Source organism: Puma concolor, chromosome A3 (assembly GCF_028749965.1).
Source record: "Puma concolor isolate L17-30 chromosome A3, mPumCon1.1.hap2, whole genome shotgun sequence".
Lineage (NCBI taxonomy): Eukaryota > Metazoa > Chordata > Mammalia > Carnivora > Felidae > Puma > Puma concolor.
In genome coordinates, this window is record NC_141669.1 from 21,079,897 (window position 1) to 21,103,009 (window position 23,113).

The window sequence follows — 23,113 nt, forward strand, 5'->3', positions numbered from 1 at the left end:
CTTTACACGATGGAGGACATTTGTTACGAGGTTGTTAAAGGTGCATTTTTATAAGAAGGTGGTAGCAGTGGCATAATTTTCCATTTTCCACGAAGGCCGCCATAAAAACACAGCACGTAGGACAGCAAAACCCACGAACGATGTATACAGCCAAAGTAGTTGATGACGTTCCCCCACAAGCCTCCAAATCTGACAGAAACGGGAGCTGCATAATAGCATCTGCGCAGAAGAAAACGGGGAAGAGGGGCGCCTGGGTGGCGCAGTCGGTTAAGCGTCCGACTTCAGCCAGGTCACGATCTCGCGGTCCGTGAGTTCGAGCCCCGCGTCGGGCTCTGGGCTGGTGGCTCGGAGCCTGGAGCCTGTTTCCGATTCTGTGTCTCCCCCTCTCTCTGCCCCTCCCCCGTTCATGCTCTGTCTCTCTCTGTCCCAAAAATAAATAAAAAAAACGTTGAAAAAAAAAATTTAAAAAAAGAAGAAAACGGGGAAGAAATGGGGCATCTGATGGATCGAAGGACTCCAAGATAACCAGCAAGCGCTTGGAAACTCTGCCAGCCAGTGTTGGAGCCGTGGCTGACACTCACATGGGCTTGCACCCTCCAACAGCAAATGCAGGGAATCTTCTGTAAACCGAGGGCTACCACAGACTGGGCCCTCAGAAGTTCCTTTTTCCCACTGAAAGAAACCAGAGCTTTGTGAAGAAATGGCAGAGTCCATGTTTGTGATGGGAAATGTATAAGATGAACCAGAAAATGTCACACCAGAGAAGTTCTGAAAATCTAAGCGATGAAGTTTTAGGGTGATGGGGGGTGGGGGGGTTAGTTCCGGAGCCGATGGCCAAGAAAGAATTCTTGAAGATGTCTTTGGTGCAAAAAGGTGATTTTTATTAAAGCACGGGGACTGGACCCGTGGGCAGGAATTGCTACACTGCGGTTGTGACAGGTCACTCATTACATACCCTCGGGTTGGGCGGGGGTCAGGGATGGAGTAAGTCTCTAAGGTATTTTGGAAGCAAGGTTTCCAGGACCTAGAGGGGTGAGCTGTGCTAGGAAAATGCCATTTATTACCATTTAGCAAAACCTCAGTCATGAGACCCTTCAGGTGTATATCAGGGGGCCATAAGCGTGGAGTATGATTGCCAACATATATCTTGGAGCAGTTGAGATAACGGAAGTTTCCAAAGGAATTTTTATATGTTAAGGTAGACTTGCAGGTTCCTGGGGGGGGGGGGGGGGTGGTCAGGATAATGTTAAGCCAAGATTCTCTTTGGCCACTAGCAGTGTCATCATGCAGGCAGCTGAGCTCGTAGAAGGTGGTCACTCTGCCAGTTTCAAGGGCCTGTCAGTGGACTGTAGACAGTAAGGGAATTTAATGTTTCATTTGCCTTAGTTTCCCACATCATCGTGGCAAGCACTTACACCCCTTTCCTTTGTTCGTGGGTAGCCAGGAGTGTCCGGGGAATATCACACAGATCCCACCTGGGGTGGGGGACAGGATGGGGCGGGCTTTGCTGTGAACTGCACTTGGCTCTCAGCCTGCCCCACGCTCCCTCATCATAAGGATGTATGGCTTGAATGCCAGCTTGAAGAAGCCCACTCTGGCCAGAGAGAGGACATTTCAAACACATCAAATACTGTTAAATCTGTGTTTCCATAATGATGTGATACACATGTACGTGTACACACGCCCCTAATTGGTCGCTACTGGAGGTTGCTTGGGAAACAGCTCTCTCCCCCCGACCACACCTCTCCCTGGTAAAGAAAACAATCAAGAATTTACCTTGATTTCCCCATGCAGACTGTATCACTGGGTGAGTAAAAGAGTGAAGGGGCCAGAATAAGCCACTGTGGCCTAAAAATTATTTTGAACTTAAAAGTATCTGAGTTTCTGAAATCCCTTATCTGCCTAAAAACAGCTTCCCAAAAGAACTCACTTGTCACTAAGGAGCAACTCAGCTTTTGGACAGATTTGTATCACATCCAAATACATCGTCGCAGGACTATTTTACCCCCTGTCCTCCTAAGGGATCATTTATCTTTCCAAAAAGTCACTTAAGTGTCCCTTCTCCCCCTCCCCCCGTAAGAAGTCATTTGTCCCCTTAGAAGTGCCTCTCTGCCCTTCCCTATCCTCCATTAAAGTGGTATATAAACCCCAAATTCTAAGAGACACATTCTTCCGTGAACGCACAGATACATAGTGAATAAAAATCTGCTTTTCTCTTGCTAATGTGTCTTTTGGTTGAGTTTGCAAGTTTCCAAACAACTGCCCCTAGGAGGACAGAGAACATTTTTCTTCTCAATAAATAGTAAACAAGGTGAAGTTAGTCTACAGAGAAGTATTCCACCAAAGAAGAGAGAAGCAACAGAATTTTACTGTTTTGAAACTGCTAATCAATTAATGGATCTAGGAATGACTAATGGCTAACATCACAAAGGGAGATTCAACAAAACAGAGACAGCCAGACATGTACTTCTGACCATTAACAGAGTGCTTCCTGTGATGAGGCCATACCAAAAAATCTCAAGCCTCAGATCAAACCTTTGGTTTGGATGCAACTGCCAGTTTCTAGGAAATCTGAGGACAGAGGAACACACTGAACTGCATCAATCAACAAAATCCAGACCGGTAAATTTTACAAGACAACTGATCCAGGCTCTTAAAACCATTAAATTTCAGTGGGGGCAGAGAGAGAGAGAGAGATTCTAAATGAATCAAAGACTGGAAGGGGAAAAGAAAAGGCAAAACTAAACTATAAGGTGTTTAGGGAACCACAGAGGTTATATACTATAAAGAAAACTAATGAAATGATTACTCTAAAAGGACAGGGATATTCTTAGGGAGCGAGGAGTTATAAGTGAGTTTCGGGGACAGCAAAATCTCCTGGCATGGGTGTTTACGAGGGTGTTTGCCTCGTAACAATTCACTAACCCATGCATTTGTTTTCTGGTGTTTTAAAGTGTATATTATATTTAATCATAAAGCCTCTGTGTGGGCTTAAACTTACAGTGGGTAGCCCCCAATCTCTGGGACCACAGAAGCAACTTCAGAGGCTGTGCAGCCCAGTCCCCTGCTCAAAATCAGGCTGAGCAGAATTGGTCTGCTAAGGTCTGACAGTTCCTGCTGCTGCACGTCGTGCCCCAGGAATTGTCACCGCTGCCTCTGGGAACAATGTAGCTGCCACCACTGCCAGAATCCTGGCTAAGGTCAATACTGTGCAGCCTCCGCTCCTTTCAGTGGCTCTTGCTGCAAAGTCTGAGATGGTTAAGTTGGTTGGTGAAGCCCAAAGTGCACACTTGTGCCCCTCGATGTTTGGGAAGTGGGGGAAACGGTATCTCTTGATTTTAGCTTCAGTAGTGTGGGGGTGGGCTCTGACTCTAGGTGTGTGGGTGGGGGGGTTTCAGGTGCTGGGTAGGAAGAGTGACAAATGTCCCCCACATCAGTGATGTTCACACCTTACTCTGCATTAGAATCACCTGGGAAGTGCTTTTATTTTATTTTTTTTAATTTTTTAATGCTTATTTTTTAGAGAGAGAGGCAGAGTGCCAGTGGGGGAAGAGCAGAGAGAGAGGGAGACAGAGTCTGAAGCAGGCTCCAGGCTCCGAGCTGTCAGCACAGAGCCCAAGGCAGAGCTCGAACTCACAAACTGCGAGAGCGTGACTTGAGCCGAAGTCGGACGCTTAACTGACTGGGCCACCCAGGTGCCCCTGGGAAGTGCTTTTAAAAATACCAATGCCAAAGTCACACCCTAGCCCAATTAACACAGTATCTCTCAGGTGAGACTGGAGTGTTAGTGGTTTTTTGTTCAAGAACCAGTGCCTCCAGCCTTGCTGTTCGTTCAGGTAGGCCACACCGGAATCACCTGGGAGCCTGGGAGAAATGCCGAATCTCAGCACACACAATCTTACTGAGTTACAATCTGCATCTAAACAAAAGCCCTAGGCGCAGCAGATTCCAATTTGAGAAGGGTTGACTTCCACTGTTCTTCCAGAGCCAGCCCAAATCCCACCAGCAAGGGCACCCGCTCCTGAGCAGGGAAGGGGCTTCTGCTTCTCCGTACTGAGAGGAGCCCTTGTGACCTACCTTCCCCCCGGGGTAGACTTCCTTGGTTGCAGTTCACTGTCTCCTGTTGGCTCATCTCATTACCAGACTGTAAACTCTGCAGGGCGGGGACCCTGTCTTGTCCCCTTCGTGTCTTCACAACACTTCGCATACTGCGGCAAGAGCTCAGGACGTGGGGTAAGTGAACCAGCGACTTTTACTTCTGTTTCTTTCAGGCCACCTCATTCCGCAGGGACTGCACTGGCCTCCTCGTTCCTACGGCCACCTTCATGCACTCACATTTGTATTACAATTTGAAGGCAACTCTGAATATGACTTTAAGAGAATTTTAAAATTCAAGCCTAGGGTCTGTTCCGACTGACCACTTCCGGATATAGGACAGATTGGTTGATTCCTGTGGATCTCCATTCCCTTGTCTCTAAAAGTGGGTGGACCAGAAAGTAATCTGAGACTCCTTCCCGCAGAAATATCCTAGATTGCTGGCTCCCTTCTGCTGGATTTAACCAAGATTCACAGTACTTTTAACTCTTGCCTGTTGGCTGGGGTGGTGCGGAGAAACTAGAAATTAAATGTAGAGTCACCGCGCCACCTTGTGACCATTTCTGGGAACTGCATGTCTCCATTGTGTCCATGAGAAATTTTCCCAGAGCCCATCAGTGTGAGATCCCGTCTTGTCGAATTTATGGTAAACATAGCCACACAAAATTAAGTGGGAGATGCAGACTTCCAGTTATGGAATAAATAAGTCATGGGAATGAAAGGTACAGCTTAGGGAATATACTCAATGATATTGTAACAGTGTCGCATGGTGACAGATGGGAGCTACACACCCGTGGTGAGCACAGCATAAGTATAGGCTTCTCGAATCACCATGTTGTGCACCTGAAACTAATGTAACACTTTGTGTCATTTGTACCCAAATTTAGAAAATATATTCAAAGGGGGGCGCCTGGGTGGCGCAGTCGGTTAAGCCTCCGACTTCAGCCAGGTCACGATCTCGCGGTCCGTGAGTTCGAGCCCCGCGTCAGGCTCTGGGCTGATGGCTCAGAGCCTGGAGCCTGTTTCCGATTCTGTGTCTCCCTCTCTCTCTGCCCCTCCCCCGTTCATGCTCTGTCTCTCTCTGTCCCAAAAATAAATAAACGTTGAAAAAAAAAAAATTAAAAAAAAAAAAAAAAGAAAATATATTCAAAGGCAAGTGACATCTGTGAGGATTAAAAGTTTTATTTATGCAAATATTGAACTAAGTCTGCTAAAAATGAGAGATGGGGAACAGAGCTAAAATGTCCTAGAGCAGAAGTTAACAACCTCAATGTTTTCAGAGAAGAATGCCAAAAAAGAGTGAGATTTGCCCTGAATCCCCAGTTCCAGGATTTAGGAGCACCGGGTACCATTGAGATGTCAGGCATGTGGCCATAGATGGAACGGGACAGGTAGAGAGTCTGTATAAGAAATAATGGGGGGCATCTGGCTGGCTTGGTCAGTAGCACGTGCGACCCTTGACCTCGGGATTCTGAGTTCGAGTCCCATGTTGGGCGCAGAGATTAAAAGAATAAAATATATGTATTTTTTCATGTTTGTTTATTTTTGACAGAGTGAGAGCCAGCAGGGGAGGGGCGGAGAGAGAAGGGGACAGAGCAGGCTCTGTGCTGACAGCAGAGAGCCCGACGCGGGGCTTGAACTCCCAAATGACCTGAGCCAAAGTCAGAAGCTCGACTGACTGAGCCACCTAGGTGCCCCCCCCCATAAAATCTTTTTTTAAAAAAAGGAATAATGGGGTCCCCAGGTGTCCCTGATCATCCCTTGCAGCCAGGAGTTGCAGGTTTTTATCTTGAAGGTTTATTATCTGCAGAAATGGAGTGACAGAGGTTCTGGACTCAAGGTCACCAGGCATAGGGAAAGGTGGGGATGAGGTGCAGGGTCAAAAGCAGGGCAGTGAACGGCTGCATCTTGAATGATGGGCTCCTCAGACTCTTGCCTTCTTGCCTCCATTCCCCCAGAATTTGGGGGTGTCCAGGCAGAAGATGAGAAGATCTGCTCTGGGAAACCTGGCGCAAGAGAATACTGTCGCTTGGAGTTACACCACATAAAAGGCCAGCTCGCTGTGGCTTATGCTGTGCTGAAGGTTTCCAGTCACCTAGTCGGACATACATGAAGTTTTCAATCTACCTGAAACATATATGAAATCGCTCAAGCATACAGAAAAGTATAGAAAAACGAATAAAAATCCACGTACCCGATACCCAGACTTAACCGATACTTGCATTGAATCAGATATTCAGTTCTTCGTGGTGACATAAAAGAGAATAAAACAACCAACAGAGAGACAGGAAAAGGAAACAAAACAAAACAAAAACCTGGAGAAAACCAAAGAAAAACCTCAAATGCACTTTAATGAATATCCTTGGATACAACATGATGTTGAATTCATAAAGCAACTGTAGGATGCTGGGGCGCCTGGCTGACTCAGTCTGTAGAGTGCGTGACTCTTGATCTCAGGGTTGTAAGATCCCTGTGTTGGGGGTAGAGGTTACTTAAGTAAATAAATAAGAATAGGATGCTATATTTTAAATGTTTATTTATTTTGAAAGACAGAACAAGCGGGGAAGGGGCAGAGAGAGAGGGAGAGAGGATCCCAAGTAGGCTCCACCCTGCCAGCACAGAGCCCTACTCTTCTTCGGGGCTCGAACAACCAACCTACCTGTGCCGAAACCAAGAGTCAGATGCTTAACTGACTGAGCCACCCAGGTGCTTCAGGATGCTATTTTAAAAAAACAAAACAAAACGAAACAAAAACAATGAGAGAGAATTCACAAAAATAAAAATGGTCAACTGAAATAAAAGATTCAAGAGAAGAATTAGAAGGTGAAAATGAGGGAAATCTCCCAGAAAGTAAAACACACAAACTAGCAAAAGATAAGATGGGGGGGGGGGGGGCGTGGAGAGGGAAATGGAGACATGGAGACAGAAAAGTGGAAGAAATGGTAAGGAATTCAGAGGGCGAATCCAAAGGCCACAATCGGATTAATTGGAGGTCCAGAAAAAGAAAATAGGAAAAACAGAAGGATGGTGATCATTGGGGAGAGAATGCAAGAAAACTGCCCCAAACTGAGAGATACTAGTCTCCAGATTGAAAGGGCCTGGCACAGAACGAAAAACTACCTGCACCAAGGAACGTCATCATGGCATTTCAGAACCGCAAGGATAAAAGAAAAGATTAAGAAAAAATAAAAAGTATTGGGGGGGGGGGAATACAAAGGATCAAGAACCTGAATGATATACATTGTCCTAAAGTAATGCAGGCAGTATCTTCAAAATTCTGAACGAAAGGGATGTTCTGTGTAGAATTCTGTACTTACTCAATTTACTGTCAAATACAAAATGACATACTCAGATATACAAAGAGGTAAATTTTTCCTTCCCTTGCTCACCTCAGGAATCTATTACAGGACATTCTTGCAAAATGAAAAAGTGCCCCAAGAAAGAGGGAGCCCCGAGTCCCAGGAAGCCAGCCCTGGACAGCTGTGCAGCTGCCCCAGGAAGCAAGCCGCCTCCAGTGGACCTGGAGGACGTGGTCTCCAGAACAAGCAGGAGGAATCATATTGGTGCATTGTAAGAACTGTAAGTGTGTAGCCAAATTCTCAAGAAAGCAAGCACAATCTGGGGGACAGATAGGTCACCTAGAGATCTGGTTGTGGTGCTTTAATTTACAGACGCCGAGAGATGCCGCCGGACATACTCATGGTCACACAGCTGATGGGACCTGAGCTGCAGGAGGGCCCAGGTCGCTCTCTCTTCCCCATCAAGGCCATTTCCACTTTGTCCTGGCACCTCTACTCTTACTGGGGAACGAGCAGGATGAAGCGCAGGCTTGTGGTGACCTGAAACCTTCCCGTCAGGGCTGTGATTAATCCTCACACGCAGTAAGAGGCAGAAAGCAGGGGTGCAAAACTCCAGCCCCTGGAACCTCCCTTTTTATTAAACTGGCTGCCACAATTAGAGAGGAAGCCGTTACTCTGGGCAAATTCTCAGCGTTGACAAAATGGACTGGATATTTCAGAGGGAAAATGTTTTCTAGAGAAATGGCTCCAAACCACCTAGAACAGGGGGAATCTCTTCTAAGGGCACAATATTGCACACAAGGGCAGGAAGACCACAACTTGAAACATGCTGAAATATCTCTAATACTTAGCAAAAAATACAAGCCCTCTCCTTGGGATGCCCGGCTCCAACAGCCATTTCTCTGCTCTGCTTTATGCCAAATTCTCCGAAAGCGCCGTGTGTACTTGTCCCCAACCCTTCTAGAGCATTCCCTCAGGGCTCCTTCCCCTCCACCCCAGCCAGAGAGCTCCTGCCAAGGTCAGAGTGGCCGCTCACTCTTGAGATGTTGCCTTGATCTCTCCTTCCTGAAACACTTGCTTCACCTGGCTTCCAGAACCCTGCTCTCCACTCCCTCCCCTTCCCCCTCAGTCTTGCTGGTGTCTTCCTCTTGACCTCCAAGTGTCAGAGTGTCTCAGAACTCAGTTCTCAGAGCACTTGTCTCCCCTTTATCTGCACTCATGCCCCAGGGAATGCCATCAAACTCCTGGCTTCAGACACCATGTTTGTCCTTTTATTTTTAACGTTTATTTATGTATTTTGAGAGAGAGCGAGAGAGCCAGCAGGGGAGGGGCAGAGAGAAAGGGAGAGAGAGAATCCCAAGCAGGCTCCACACTGTCGGCACAGAACCCCACGAGGGGCTCGAACTCATGAACTGTGAGATCATGACCTGAGCTGAAGTCAGATGTTCAACCGACTGAGCCTCCCAGGTACCTCTGCCAGCCACCTTTTATAATCTGATTTCAACTAATCCTGACTTAGGATATACACTCCTTGCATCATTGTCCCCATGTGGCACATAAATAAATGCAAGCTCAGCAAAGTTACGTAATTTTCCAAGGTCACACAGCAGGGAGAAAAACTTTGGTTCAGTCCCAGGCGGGTCTGACTCAACAGAAGTCTATGCCCTCATGAAGGGCTATTTTCACTCCTTGATATTTATAGTAAAAATAAAGCAGTACTGGGGACCTGGATGGCTCAGTCCATGGAGCGTGTGGCTCTTGATCTCAGGTCGTGGGTTTGAGACCCATGATGGGTATAGAGATTACTTAAAAATAAAGTCTTAAAAAAAATGAAGCAGTACTTTAGGAAATGATATAAAAAGTATATACGCTACGATATCAAAATGGGACTTTGCATCACACAGAGGTGTAGGTATACGATTGATTAACGTTCACAATTCCCTTTTTCAGAACCGATTGTCTTTATTAATATTTAATTTCCCAGAATACTGTAATAATAAGAATTCACATTAAAAAAAACAATAGCTTCGTGTCATTTCCAAAATAGCACTACATTAAACAAGTATCAATACATTTAAAAAGATTGAAATCATCAAAAAGCCCCTTCTGTCTTGAAAATTACAATGAGATACCACTTCACACCCGTTAGGATGGCCGTAACAAAAACAAACAAACAAAACCAACCAAAAACCCCACCGAGAAGACAAGTGTTGCTTAAGATGTGGAGGACCTGGAACCCAGGTACCTGGCTAGCGGGAACGTAAAATGGTGCAGCCACCGTGGAAAACAGTTTGGTGGCTCCTTGAGAAATGAAACATAGACCTACCAGATGACTCAGCAATTCCACTCCTAAGTCTGTAACCAAAAGAAATGAAACAAACAAGAACCTGTTCCCAACCACTAAAGCAGCACTGCTCACAATAGCCAACAGGAAGAAAGTACCCAAATGTCCGTCAGTTGGTGAGTGGATAAACAGAATGTGGTCTGTGTATACATTGGGCTATTTTTCAGCCTCAAAAAGGAACGAAGTACTGATTTATGCTACAAAAGGGATGAAACCTAGAAGACATTGTGGTTAAGTGAATGAAGCCAGACACAGAAGACCACGTGTGGTGTAGGAGTCATTTATATGATACATACAGAATAGAACAATCCTAGGGGCGCCTGGTGGCTCAGTGGGTTAAGCATCTGCCTCTTGATTTGGGCTCAGGTCATGAGCTCGTGGTTGATGATATCGAGCCCGCGTCTGGCTCCGTGCTGACAACAGAGCCTGCTGGGATTCTCTCTCTCCCTCTCTCTCTGCCCCCCGCCCCCCCCCCCCCAAAATAAATATTAAAAAAAAAAGAAAGAAAAATCCCAGAGACAGAAAGTAGATTAGTGGTTGCCAGGGCTGGGGAAGAGAGGGCCTGGGGAGGGACTGCTTAGTGGGTGTGGAGTTTCCTCTTAGGGCGATGAAAATGTTCTGGAACTAGATAGCAGTGATGGGCACACAATGTTGTGAATGTACTAAATGCCACCGAATTGTACACTTTAAAATGGTAAATTTTAGGGGTGCCCTGGGTGGCTCAGTTGGTCTTGATTTTGGCTCAGGTCATGATCTCATGGTTCGTGGGTTCAAGCCCTCTGTCGGGCTCCGTGCTGACATTGCGGAGTCTGCTTGGGATTCTCTCTCTCTCCCTCTCTCTCTGTCCCTCCCTGCCCCCCACTCCTTCTCAAAAATACATAAGTAAACATAAAAAAAAATTAAAATGGTAAACTTTATGTTGTGTTACCACAAGTTTTTTTGTTACCATAGTTTTCAACAATAGCATTATATCGTTTTTCATTTTATCAGTGCTTCAGTAGTAAATTAAATGCTTTTCTTCAATAGAATTCCACTTAGAACACAAATAAGTTGAAATATATAATTTGCTAAAAACTTTGAAATTCTCATGTAACTGCCATTGACTTCACAGTGAGTTTGGAGTTTCTGCCTTGATTGGGTATCTACTTGTGAGGCCACGATGTCTACTTGTGACATGAGGATCGATCCACCTTACCAGGAGGGCTGTCCAGTCACTGTGTAGGTGACTGGGTAGGAGCTCAAGTTCTGGAAACTCCTTGGCTTGACCAGATCAGTTGCCGGGCCTCTCAGTTGCCGCCTTCCACCCCTGCTGCCATGCCAGGTGGCTGGAATCCTTGTTGTAAACAGCTGCGAAGCAGTGTAAGGGTAAATTTGTGGTTGATTTTCCTGGTTATGAAAGTATCAGCCATGTTGTACTTTTTTTTGTGATGGGAATAATTCCATTTCCCGAGGAAAAGGGGAAGCTGCCCTTTTCCTGTTCTGATTCAGATGTAGGCCCATATGTTAGTTCCTAGGATTTGTTGCCTTCTTCAAAATGTCAGATTTAAATCTGGAGAAGGAAGCTAACACTCTTTGGTAACCGTGAATATTGTCCACGCTCTATCCACTGCTCAGATTGGTAGAACAGAAGTTTGTAATTTTGCTGAAGTCCAATTTCTCTTCCGTGAATTTTTTCTTTCATGAATCGTGCTTTTGATGTCGTATCTCAAAAGTCATTGCCCGCCCCAAGTCACGTTTTCTCCTGTGTTAACTTCTATGAAATCTATAGTTTTGTGTTGTGCATTTGGATCTAGAATCCATTTTGAATTAATTTTTGTGAAGGGTGTAAGGTCTGTGTCTAGATTCTTTCTGTATTCTTTTTACAATTTATTTTTAAAGTAATTTCTACACCCAACTGGGGCTCGAACCTACAACCCTGAGATCAAGAATCACGCGCTGCATGGTCTGAGCCAGCCAAGAGCCTCTAGAGTTTTTTTTTTTTTTTTTTTTTTTTTGCGTGTGGATGTCCTATTGGTCCAGCAGCATTTGTTGAAAAGACTATTCTTTCGTTTGCCATTGAATGCCTTTGCTCTTTTGTCAAAGATCAGCTGAGTATATTTGTATGGGTCTATTTCTGGCTCTCTATTCTCTTCCATCGATCTAATTGTCTCATTGCTCAGATGGGAATTTCATTGGAATTATTGGATGGTCCGTCTCAGCAGATAAAGGCAACGCTGTTAGATGCTCAGCTAATTCATCGACTTGATTCATGCAAAAGATGTTGGACAGTTTCTACAGTTTTGCTTCATCGTTTGCTGTTGCTTGGGCCCAGATGACACAAAGTCCATCCGAAATGTTTATTCAGGCAAATGTGGTTCTGAACAGTATGAATGACACCCAGCGCAGAATCTCTCTTTTAGAAAACAATTTGAGTGAAGTCATTCTTTTTTTTTTTTTTTTAATTTTTTTTAACATTTATTTATTTTTGAGACAGAGAGAGACAGAGCATGAATGGGGGAGGGGCAGAGAGAGAGGGAGACACAGAATCAGAAGCAGGCTCCAGGCTCTGGGCCACTAGCCCAGAGCCTGACGCGGGGCTCAAACTCACGGACTGCAAGATCGTGACCTGAGCCGAAGTCGGACGCTCAACCGACTGAGCCACCCAGGCGCCCCTTGAATGAAGTCATTCTTAAAGGATTCTGAAACTTGTCATATTGTGAAAATAAAAATATTTAAAAGCAAGACACAAAAAGGATAATGAAACATCAGATGTAAAAACGCCTTAGTGGGGGGGCGCCTGGCTGGCTCACTGGGCAGAGGTTGCAATGGGATGGGGGGCAGCAGGGGGTGGGTTCTGAATTCAAGCTGCACCTTGGGCATAGAGCTTACTTAAAAACAAACAAACAAAAAAAAAAAGTCAGGCACCTGGGTGGCTCAGTCAGAATGCCAGATCTAGATTTAAGCTCAGGTCATGACTGTAGGGTCATGGGATCGAGCCCCCACGTGGAGTCTGCTTAAGATTCTCTTTCTTCTGCCTGCACTTACTGGTCTGACGGCCAAGGGTGGGCACAGGTCCTTGAAGGCCCACAGCTGCAGACCAGACAAAAAGAAACCTTGGGGCCCCTGGAGTGCGGGCTGTCGGGGTGTTGGGTTGGCTTTTCGTGCGTGGTCTTGAGGCTCCTCTGCTGTTCAAGGGAGCGCGATGATGTCGAAGCAGCCACCCACACTGGTCAAACCAGGGCCAGTTAAAGTGTTCAGATCTCTGCATACGTTTGAACCCAGAGCTGCAGATGAACTGTACTTTGAGGAGGGGCGTATTGTCTACACGACTGACCTGAGCGGTACCAGCTGGTGGAAAGACACCTCCAAAGGCAGGACCGGATTAATCCCAGGCAACTGTGTGGCCAAGTGGGCAGAATCCATCGCACGAGGCTGCAAACAGAGACGATTTGCGCTGGTTGAGAGAGCGTTTGGACAACCGGGTCGGTGTTAATGGCTCAAAGCCAGAAGCACTACTTTATACCGGGCCTGCCACGGGGGCCACACAGATACAGTGGGAATGCTGTTCATTCAGCCAAACATCGAACTGAACCAACAGAACAAGTTGGGAGACACAGCTTTGCAGGCCGCAGCCTGGAGGGGTCATGCAGATATTGTCCAAGAACAGACTTCAGAAACGATGAGAAGGAGCTGGCCCTGGACCCGGCCGCTAACACTGCCTTTGCCTCTGTGCCGAAAAAGACACGAGGAGCAGATGCTGAAGCGACTCATAAATATGGAGAACAAACTGAGGGTTACTGAGGGGTTGTGGGAGGGGGGGATGGGCTAAATGGGTCAGGGGCACTAAGGAATCTACTCCTGAAACCATTGTTGCAATATATGCTAACTAATTTGGATGTAAATTAAAAAAAATAAAAATAAATAAAACAAGTTAAAATTAAAAAAAAAAAAAATGAACCAAAAGACAACAGAAAATCATCGGCTATTCTGAGAAAAATAGACATTTTAAGAAACTGCTAAAAAAAAAAAAGATTCTCTCCCTCTGTCTCTGCCCTCTCCCCCCAACTCTCTCTCTATCTCTCTGTCTAGACAAACAAACAAACAAATAAATAGTTTTGTAAAAAACTTTTAGTGAAGGCGCCTGGGTGGCTCAGTCAGCTAAGTGTCTAACTGCGGCTCAAGTCATGATCTCATGTTTCATGAGTTCAAGCCCTGAGTCAGGCTCTGTGCTGACAGCTCAGAACCTGGAGCCTGCTTCGGATTATGTGTGTCTCTCTCTCTGTCCCACCCCTCCTCATGCTCTGTCTCTCTCTGTCTCAAAGATAAACATTAAAAAAAACAAACAAGTCTTAGAGTGAAGTTTAATTAGAAGAAATTTTACAAAATAAAAAATAGGGATTAAGGAAAGTAATGAAACATATTGATCACTTAGGACTTTCTTAAGCTTAAAATACTATTTAGAGTCAAAATGTTTTGTTTAGGATAAACATGTATTATTTATTTTTGTAAAAAAAAATTATGTTTATTTACTTTTGTGAGAGACAGAGTGCAAGCTGGGGAGAGGCAGAGAGAGGGAAACACAGAATCCAAAGCAGGCTCCAGGCTCCGAGCTGTCAGCACAGAGCCCAACGCCTGGCTTGAACTCACAAACTGCGAGATCACGATCTGAGCTGAAGTTGGACGCTTAACCCCACTGAGCCACCCAGGTGCCCCTAAACATGTATTATTTAGTTAAAAATAATAACTAAACTAAAATGAATAAAGAAACATATTCATTTAAAAAATACACAACTTATAAGAGGCATAGTATGATTTACTGTGTTCGGCACTATTGACCCCAAACTTAAAATTCTAGCTTCCTGAGGTAAATATTTCATGAGTTATTTATTTTTAGGAAGGAGCATTTCAGAGACAGCCTATAGATAAGGATTAGGTTTCAATTCCTCTTTCTCCTTACAATAGTCTCTTTTTTATGATAAACCATAAACACACAAAAGAAAAAAAGCCCCTTGATGGGTTCCTTTCCATGTTTTCTTTTGCAATAACAAGCTACATTCAGTAAATTGCCAGTCAATCAAATTGTGGTTCTTTTATATCTTGCTGTGTTCTAAGTAATTTCCTAATTCACACCACAGAAATAAGAAGGAAAATCTTCAGTGAACTACTCTTAACTGTAGAGGATGAATAAAAATGAAACCACCACAGTGTTATGTCCTGACTTGAATGAAGACTGAAAGTCAACAAATTAAACTCAGTTTTTAAATGTCCTTACGAATGGCTCAGCTAAACTTTTTAAGATTATTTATCTATTTTAAGTTGTATTTATTTTTTTTTTAAATTTTTTTTCAACGTTTTTTATTTATTTTTGGGACAGAGAGAGACAGAGCATGAACGGGGGAGGGGCAGAGAGAGAGGGAGACACAGAATCGGAAACAGGCTCCAGGCTCCGAGCCATCAGCCCAGAGCCCGACGCGGGGCCCGAACCCACGGACCGCGAGATCGTGACCTGGCTGAAGTCGGACGCTTAACCGACTGAGCCACCCAGGCGCCCCTTAAGTTGTATTTATTTAAGAAATCTCTACACCCAACGTGGGGCTCAAACTCACAACCCCCCAGATCAAGAGTCCCCCACAACTCCGATGTGGCTCAGCTTTTTTTGTTTTTTTAAGTGTATATATTTATTTTGAGAGAGGCAGAGACAGCGCGAGTGAGGGAAGGGTAGAGAGAACCCCAAGCAGGCTTCACACCCCGAACGCGGAGCCTGACATGGGGCTTGAACCCATGAAACCGTGAGATCATGACCTGAGCCAAAATCAAGAGGCGAACACCTAACCAATTGAGCCACCCAGGCGCCCCTTACTCAGCTTTTTGTAAGAACACGTGGTGACAGTACCCACATGGCACTCCAATCATGAGCAGTAAGAAAGACTTTCAGACTGTTCTTTGGTCTATGCAGCCTGCCAGCAGAGAGGGCAGTGATTATTATGGTGTTGCATCCACAGAGATAAGCAGCAGGTGGGCAGGATTGTGGACACTTTTCCCTCAGGTGACAACACAAGCTTCTTACTTGTTGTCATCTCTGATGAGCATCTCTCCTCTGGACTCAAGATAGTACTGCCTAGAGTACCATCCACGGATCACTAACAGGAAGCAGCAGTTCTTGAAGAAATGGCTGAGTCCATTCTTAGGTGAGGCAGGGAATGCGAGGAATGACCCTGGAACGTCCTGTTGTTCCAGAAAGTAAGAAAAGTTCCAAAGAATTATGGGACCATGATGGTGGAACCCAGGAACTAGCTGAAAGACACTCCCACTGGTCAAATAGACTTCAGTGTGAGCATCACAATAAATGAAGAATTTAGAAGAATTTGTGAATTGTTAATAAGTAAAGGGAGGGTGGAGGGCAAGGTCCTCTTACCATAGAATGCCAACTGATTCATGAGGAAATGATATAGTTAGGAAATCAGCATGTGGCAACCATCACAGTGGTAGCTGGCCGAGGCAGGAACCAGCAATGGATGCTATCATGGGATGTGAGAGTGTACTGGAAACAGCATGATGACTCGGTCAACATTTTCCCACCAATTCTTCATTAATCACAAAGGGGAAAAAGGTGCCTTTGCAGTGGGGACACCCAGCAGACACCGCCTTAACCAAGTGATCCGAGTTAATATCATGAAAAATGGGACAAACTGACATCACCTGTCTCCTGATGCAACGTGCTGAGTATTCCTGACAGTGACACATCAGCCCAGACTGATCATTCTGCAGAGGAAAGGGTCTGTATTCTTGGAGATGGTCAATTTCATAGAAGTTCGACAAAGGCTGAGAAACTGTTCTAGAATAGAGACACAACAACGAATTACATACAATGCATGAGCCTAGATCTTAATCTTGAAAAAAAAAGAACTCTATGAAGTATAAAGGTCAATATTGGATAATAAAAATTAGATATGAACTGAATACTATGTATTAGGATTAAATTTCCTTAATTTAGTAATTGAATTCTAGCTGTGTAAGAGAATGTTCTAGTTCTTAGGAAACACACGCTGGGCAAAGCAGCATGATGTCTTGAACTTGCTTTCAAATGGTTCAGAAAAAAGAAAGAATAATAGGTATTATTTGGTGAATATGGGACTTTGTGGCAATATTCTTGCAACTTTCCTATTGGTTTAACTTAAAAAAAAAAAAGGCTTAATTGGAAATTAAGTTGGGATATGTCGTCTACTTCTGGTGATGGTTGAGTAAGATCCTGCCAGAGCAACTTTACACAGGAAAGAAAAAAAAAAAGAGAAACTCTGGATTCAACACACACACACACACACACACACACACACACACACACACACACACAGCTAAATTAAGCCCCTAGGGAGTGGACTGTAAATACCAAACAAAAGTAAAAGGATATTTTTAAAGGCTGAAAAAAAAAAAAAGGTGTCAACTCAAAATTCTATATCCAGCAAAAACATCTTTCAAGAATAAAGGTAAAATAGACATTCTTAGATAAAAGATAAGAGAATTCACAGATTTGCACACGATAATTGCTAAAGAAAGTCCTATAGGCTGAAGGGAAATAATATCAGGTGGAAACTTAGATCCTCAGAGAGGAATAAAAGACCATCAGTGGGTAAAGTGTAAAGGTCTGTTATTTTCTTCTTAATTTCATTATCATATGTGTCATTCTTAAAAAATAATTTTTTAATTTTTAAAAAAATTGTTAATGTTTTTATTTATTTTTGAAGGAGGGAGAGACAGAGCATGAGTGGGGGAGGAGCAGAGAGAGAGAGGGAGAGAGAGAATTTGAAGCAGGCTCCAGGCTCTAAGCTGTCAGCACAGAGCCCAATGCAAGGGCTCGCACTCACGAACTGTGAGATCATGACCTGAGCCAAAGTCGGACGCTTAACCGACTGAGCCACCCAGACGCCCCTAAAAAAATTTTTTTAATGTTTATTTTTTTTTGAGAGAGACAGAGTGTGAGTGGGGGAGGGGCAGAGAGAGCCTGACACGGGGCTTGAACTCACAAACTATGAGATCATGACCTGAGCTGAAGTCGGATGCTAAACTGACTGAGCCACCCAGGTGCCCCTATATGTGTGACTCTTTAAAGTAAAAGCAACGACATTGTCTTGTGGGGTCAATAAGATGTATCTAGGAATCCATCTAGCACTATAATATATCAGAGAGGGGATAGATGGGTCTATATGTTACAAGTTTTCTACATTTAGTATGGAACAGTACTGGGTAAATGTAAGAATGAATAATGTAATCCCTAGAACACACACACACACACAGTGGAAAGAAGTATAGCTAAAAAGCCAGTAGAAAACGTAAAAAAAAAAAACCAATCTTTAAACAGAAAGAAAAAGAGGCAGGAAAGGAAGAACAGAGAACAAAAAATAGAGGGGACAAACAGAAACAAAATATTAGGACTAGAAGGGAACTGCCTCACCTGATAAGTCACCTACAAAAACTCTACAACTAACATCGTACTCAATGACGAGCACTCAAAGACGAGAGACTTTCCTTCTAGAAAATCAGGAACAAGGCAAAGATGTCCACTTTCAGCTCTCTGATTCAACCCAGGACTAGAGGTCCTAGCTGGTGTAGTGAGACACAAAATAAAGGGCATACAGATTGGAGACAATCAAATAAAATTGTCTTTGTTTACATAGGCAAGCAATTATGTGCATAGAAAAATCCCCAGGAAACTACAAAAACAGAAATGAAAACTGGTAAGTAAATTTAAGAAGGTTGAAGTTCGCTGTATACAAATCAACAGTGTCTATACAGTAGCAACGAACAATTGGAAAAATTGTCAGCCGACAGACATGTAAGGACACGGTCACAATTCTGAGTCTGTACAACGCGTAGCTAGAGTCACTCACTGGAATAGTTATATTATTTATTTATTTAAAAAGATTTTTTAGGGGCGCCTGGGTGGCGCAGTCAGTTAAGCGTCCGACTTCAGCCAGGTCACGATCTCACGGTCCGTGAGTTCGAGCCCCGCGTCGGGCTCTGGGCTGATGGCTCAGAGCCTGGAGCCTGTTTCCGATTCTGTGTCTCCCTCTCTCTCTGCCCCTCCCCCGTTCATGCTCTGTCTCTCTCTGTCCCAAAAAATAAATAAACGTTGAAAAAAAAAATTTTTTTTAAGATTTTTTATTTTGGGGGTCCTGGGTGGCTCAGTCGGTTGAGCATCCGACTCTTGATTTTGGCTCAGGTCATGATCTCATGTTTGTTTCAAATAAACACTTTTTTTTTTAATTTTTAACTAATCTCTACACCCAAGGTGGGGCTCAAACTCATGACCCCAAGATCAAGAGTTGCATGTTTTACCAACTGAGCCAGTCAGATGCTCCATATTATTATTTAAAAATTTTTAATGTTTCATTTATTTTTGAGAGAGAGAGAGAGAGAGAGAGAGAGACAGAGCACGAGTCTCGGGGAGGGACAGAGAGAGAGGGAGACACAGAATCCGAAGCACGCTCCAGGCTCTGAGCTGTCAGCACAGAATCTGATGTGGGGCTTGAACCTACAAACTGTGAGATCATGACCTGAGCTGAAGTGAGACGCTTAATCGACTGAGCCACCCAGGTTGCCCCCCTTTAAAAAATTTTATTCAATAATTAACTCATATACCCCTTTAAATGACGAATCACTAAATTTTATTCCTGAAATCGTTACTACAATATATGTTTTGTAACTTGTATTTAAATGAGAAAAATAAGTCATATATCCCATAAGGAGCGAGTTGGGGAGGGAGAGAGAGAATTTTAAGCAGATTTCACACTCATCGAGGAACCCAATGCAGGGTTCAGTCCTACAACCCTGGGATCATGACCTGACTGAAAATCAAGAGTCAGCGGCCCAGGCACCCCAGTTGTCTGATTCTTAATGTTGCAAAAGACAATCTGCAACAACCTGTAAACACAGGTTGAACAAAATGTTGGGGCTATATCCATGGAAATTACTTAGAGATTGTAAGTGAAATGAAAGGCAACTCCAAATAAAGCAAACGGTTATGTATGTTTAGTGCATGTAGTAAGTGCCTGAATTTGAAATAAAGAGGTAGTGAAAGAATTTTTTTTTTTCTCTGAAAGAATTTCTTTTATCAAAGAAACAGGTTGAGTGAGGACACTCCCTGGGTGTCCTATGAGGAGGGAAGTTGGCTGCTATCCCCAGAACCCTCATGTGGTCCCTGTCCCCCCATCGGAGGCCTTCCCCCACCCTAGAGGGCGCTCGCCCTGCTGCTGTGAGGTCCCGCTGCGCCCTCTGGTGGGCAACATTCTCCATGCCTGCTTGGAGAATATTCACATACCAGAATCTTCGAGGTGAGCAGGGCCTGGGATACCTACCGTCAGGTCCTACTCCCTCATTTGTATGCAAAGTTTAAACTGGCTTCTAACAAAAAATGCCTCTTCACTGTATAAAACTTCGAATATTTTAAATTTAGAGAAACAATATCACTTACTCCATGACCCAGACACAAACATTTTAACATTAGAGCATGTTCCCTTTGATTGTTTCTTTTCCTTATTTTCATCCATTCATGAAATGCTATCCTGGCTTTTTTTACATTAACACTATACAATGAGAATTTCCCCAAATCATTGCAATTCTTTTGCAAGCATCCTTTCTAATGGGTGCGTGGCCTTAGACACGCCTAATGACAGTACAGCTGCCCAGTCCGGATACAAATGAGGAGACACAAATCATATTTATGGCAAAATCATGGTGATGGTAGCACAAGATGATGAAGACGCTGAAAACATTGAATTGTATAATTTATTAAAAATTTTTAAAAAATGTTTTATTTATTTTTGAGAGAAAGCATGAGCAGGTGAGGGGCAGAGAGAAGGGGAGACACAGAATCCAAAGACAGGCTCCGGGCTCCAGGCTGGCAGCACAGAGCCTGACATGGGGCTCGAGCTCATGAACCGTGAGGTCATGACCTGAGCCAAAGTCGGACGCTTAACCGACTGAGCCACCCAGGGGCCCCTGAATTGTCTACTTTAAATGGATGAGTTGTTACAGTATGTGAATTAGATATCTCAGTAACACTTTTTTTTTTTTATAATTTTTTTTTCAACGTTTATTTATTTTTGGGACAGAGAGAGACAGAGCATGAACGGGGGAGGCGCAGAGAGAGAGGGAGACACAGAATCGGAACCAGGCTCCAGGCTCTGAGCCATCAGCCCAGAGCCCGATGCGGGGCTCGAACTCACAGACCGCGAGATCGTGACCTGGCTGAAGTCGGACGCTTAACCGACTGCGCCACCCAGGCGCCCCTCAGTAACACTTTTAAAAAACATATTAGGAGGGGGAGTAAGCAGCTACATAGAAATACGGGGGTTCATAAGCATATTATCTCTACCTTTGTGTATCCTTCGAATTTTCTAAAAGAAAACGTTGGATGCAATATTTCCAAGATTTCTCAGAGGTGCTTACCCAAATGCTCTCTGGCCTCCCCCAGTTCATGGACTCAGAGACAGCTCTCTGTCCGCTAGACGGGATGGGGCAGGGCTGTTGCACACACCTCCCCAGCCACTTCAGGCCCCTTTCGCCATCTTTCTACTCCGTTGACCTCTCTGCCCCACTCGCGGCCTGCTCCGCTAACCCCTGCCGCTGCCTGGCCTCTGGGCCAACCGTGGGCCTCTACCAGGCTGTGTCCCCCGCCCTGCCCCCTACCTCCCTCACCGTACTTCCTGGCTGTGTCCTGCCAGCCATCTTCCACACTTGATCTTAGCCAAAAGGCCTAGAAGCGATGCCAGCCATCTTCCAGAAACCTCAGCCTAAGAGCTAAGAAGTTCTGACTCTAAGCGAGGCTGCGTTCCTTCCTACATGGCTCCTGAGGCCCAAGCAAATCAAGGGCTATATGCATCTGGGCACTTATGTGGGGTCCCTGGGAGTTTGGCCAACCTTTCAAAAGCCCTGGAGAGACTCTGGAACATTTTACAAAAGTTAGGAAATGGGTCCAACAGGTTAGGCGGTTCTGCCCGACGTCTCACACCAGTGTGGTCCCTGACTCAGCCCAAATCCAGAGCTTCTAGGGCTTTGGGCATGGAAGATGAAGGGTGGCCCCGGGGGAGAGAAGATTGGAGGAAGCACCACCGAAGGCACGAAGGGACAAAGCAGGGCTGGCGAGGAGGAAGGGCGACTCGTGACGCACGGTGGGAGCGCAAGCGCCGCCGCAGGGACTTGGCGACCAGGTGGATGTAAGTAAGGGTTAAGGAGATTTCCAGGTTGGGGGGCCAGGTGAAAGGTGTTTCCTTAGTCGGGATAGAAGATAAAGGAGGAGCAAGTGCTAGCGGGCTTGTGGAAATGGAAGGTCTCTGAATGCCGCTGGAGGGGTGAGGGCGCCTGGCTGGAAGCTGAGGTCCAGAGCTGAGGTGGGACGGTACACGGGGCGTCTACATCCGGGGCTCACAGGTGTCCCTCGGGGATGGGGTGACCACGTGGCCCAGTCCTGGTTTGCACTCTGTCCTAGAGTCTGGTTTATGCCTCTCGTTCCAGTTAGTTAGCACCTCTTTCACTCTCAAAAGTGTCCCCGTTCGGGTGACAGATTATATGGCTGTTCTACTCAAGAGAGGGCCTGCGGGGAGGGAAAGAAAAGTGACTAAGCCAGGCTCCTTTCCCTCACTTCCTTCTTTTGGCCTCATCCTCCCGCCTTCATCCCCTCCTTAGACACTCGTATTTCCCCCTTTCTCTACCTCCTCCTTCCCTTCTGCCCTGTCTCTCTTTCCCACTTCCCCAGGAAAGAACTCACCCCCACCCCCACAGACCACCCCAAGTCACAACTCTGGTGGCTGAAGGAAGAGCGAGCCGGGGGACCCCCTGCCCAGTGGACAGCGGGCCCGGGGCGAGGCGGCCTGGGCGGGACAGGGAGCGGGGCCAGCGGGGCTGTGGGGTTAGCCCTGGCTGGAGGCCCGCTTCCTAGTCCTAGTCCGGCTTTCCTGTTTTGTTGTCTTGGAGCAAAGCATCCTGCCCGTGGAGTCTCCCGTTCTGACCTCCACAAAATATGGAGATTGAACAAGTGACCTGACGTGAATCTTCGCAAGGAGAAGTTGTGTTCATCTTATTTGATGCCAGTTTTTATGGTGGTCAGGTCACACGATGTGGGAGGTTAGTCACCTTGAAGAGATGGTTTGTCTTGAATGTGTGTGGGGGTGGGGGGGGGCTCCCTGGGTGCAGAGGCTGAGAACTAGGGTCCATGGGGCCCTTTAAGGACCAACCTAGGGCCCACGGCCCCTCGGGAGCCCTGCACCAGCCCCTGGTCACCTGCAGAAGGCGGGCAGACACATTGAGGGCCAAGGGGGTCCTCTGGCAGGGTGGCCCTGCTGAAGTCACCGCAGCTTCTGAGAAGGGGCTTCCCAAGAGGAACTCCGGAGCTGGAGCCACG

General features: G+C 45.5%; 1 pseudogene; it reads left to right on the forward strand.

Moving 5' to 3' along the window:
* The first annotated feature begins 12,577 nt into the window (after positions 1–12,577).
* LOC112864093 (osteoclast-stimulating factor 1 pseudogene) lies at positions 12,578–13,518 on the forward strand (annotated as a pseudogene).
* The last annotated feature ends 9,595 nt before the right edge of the window (positions 13,519–23,113 follow it).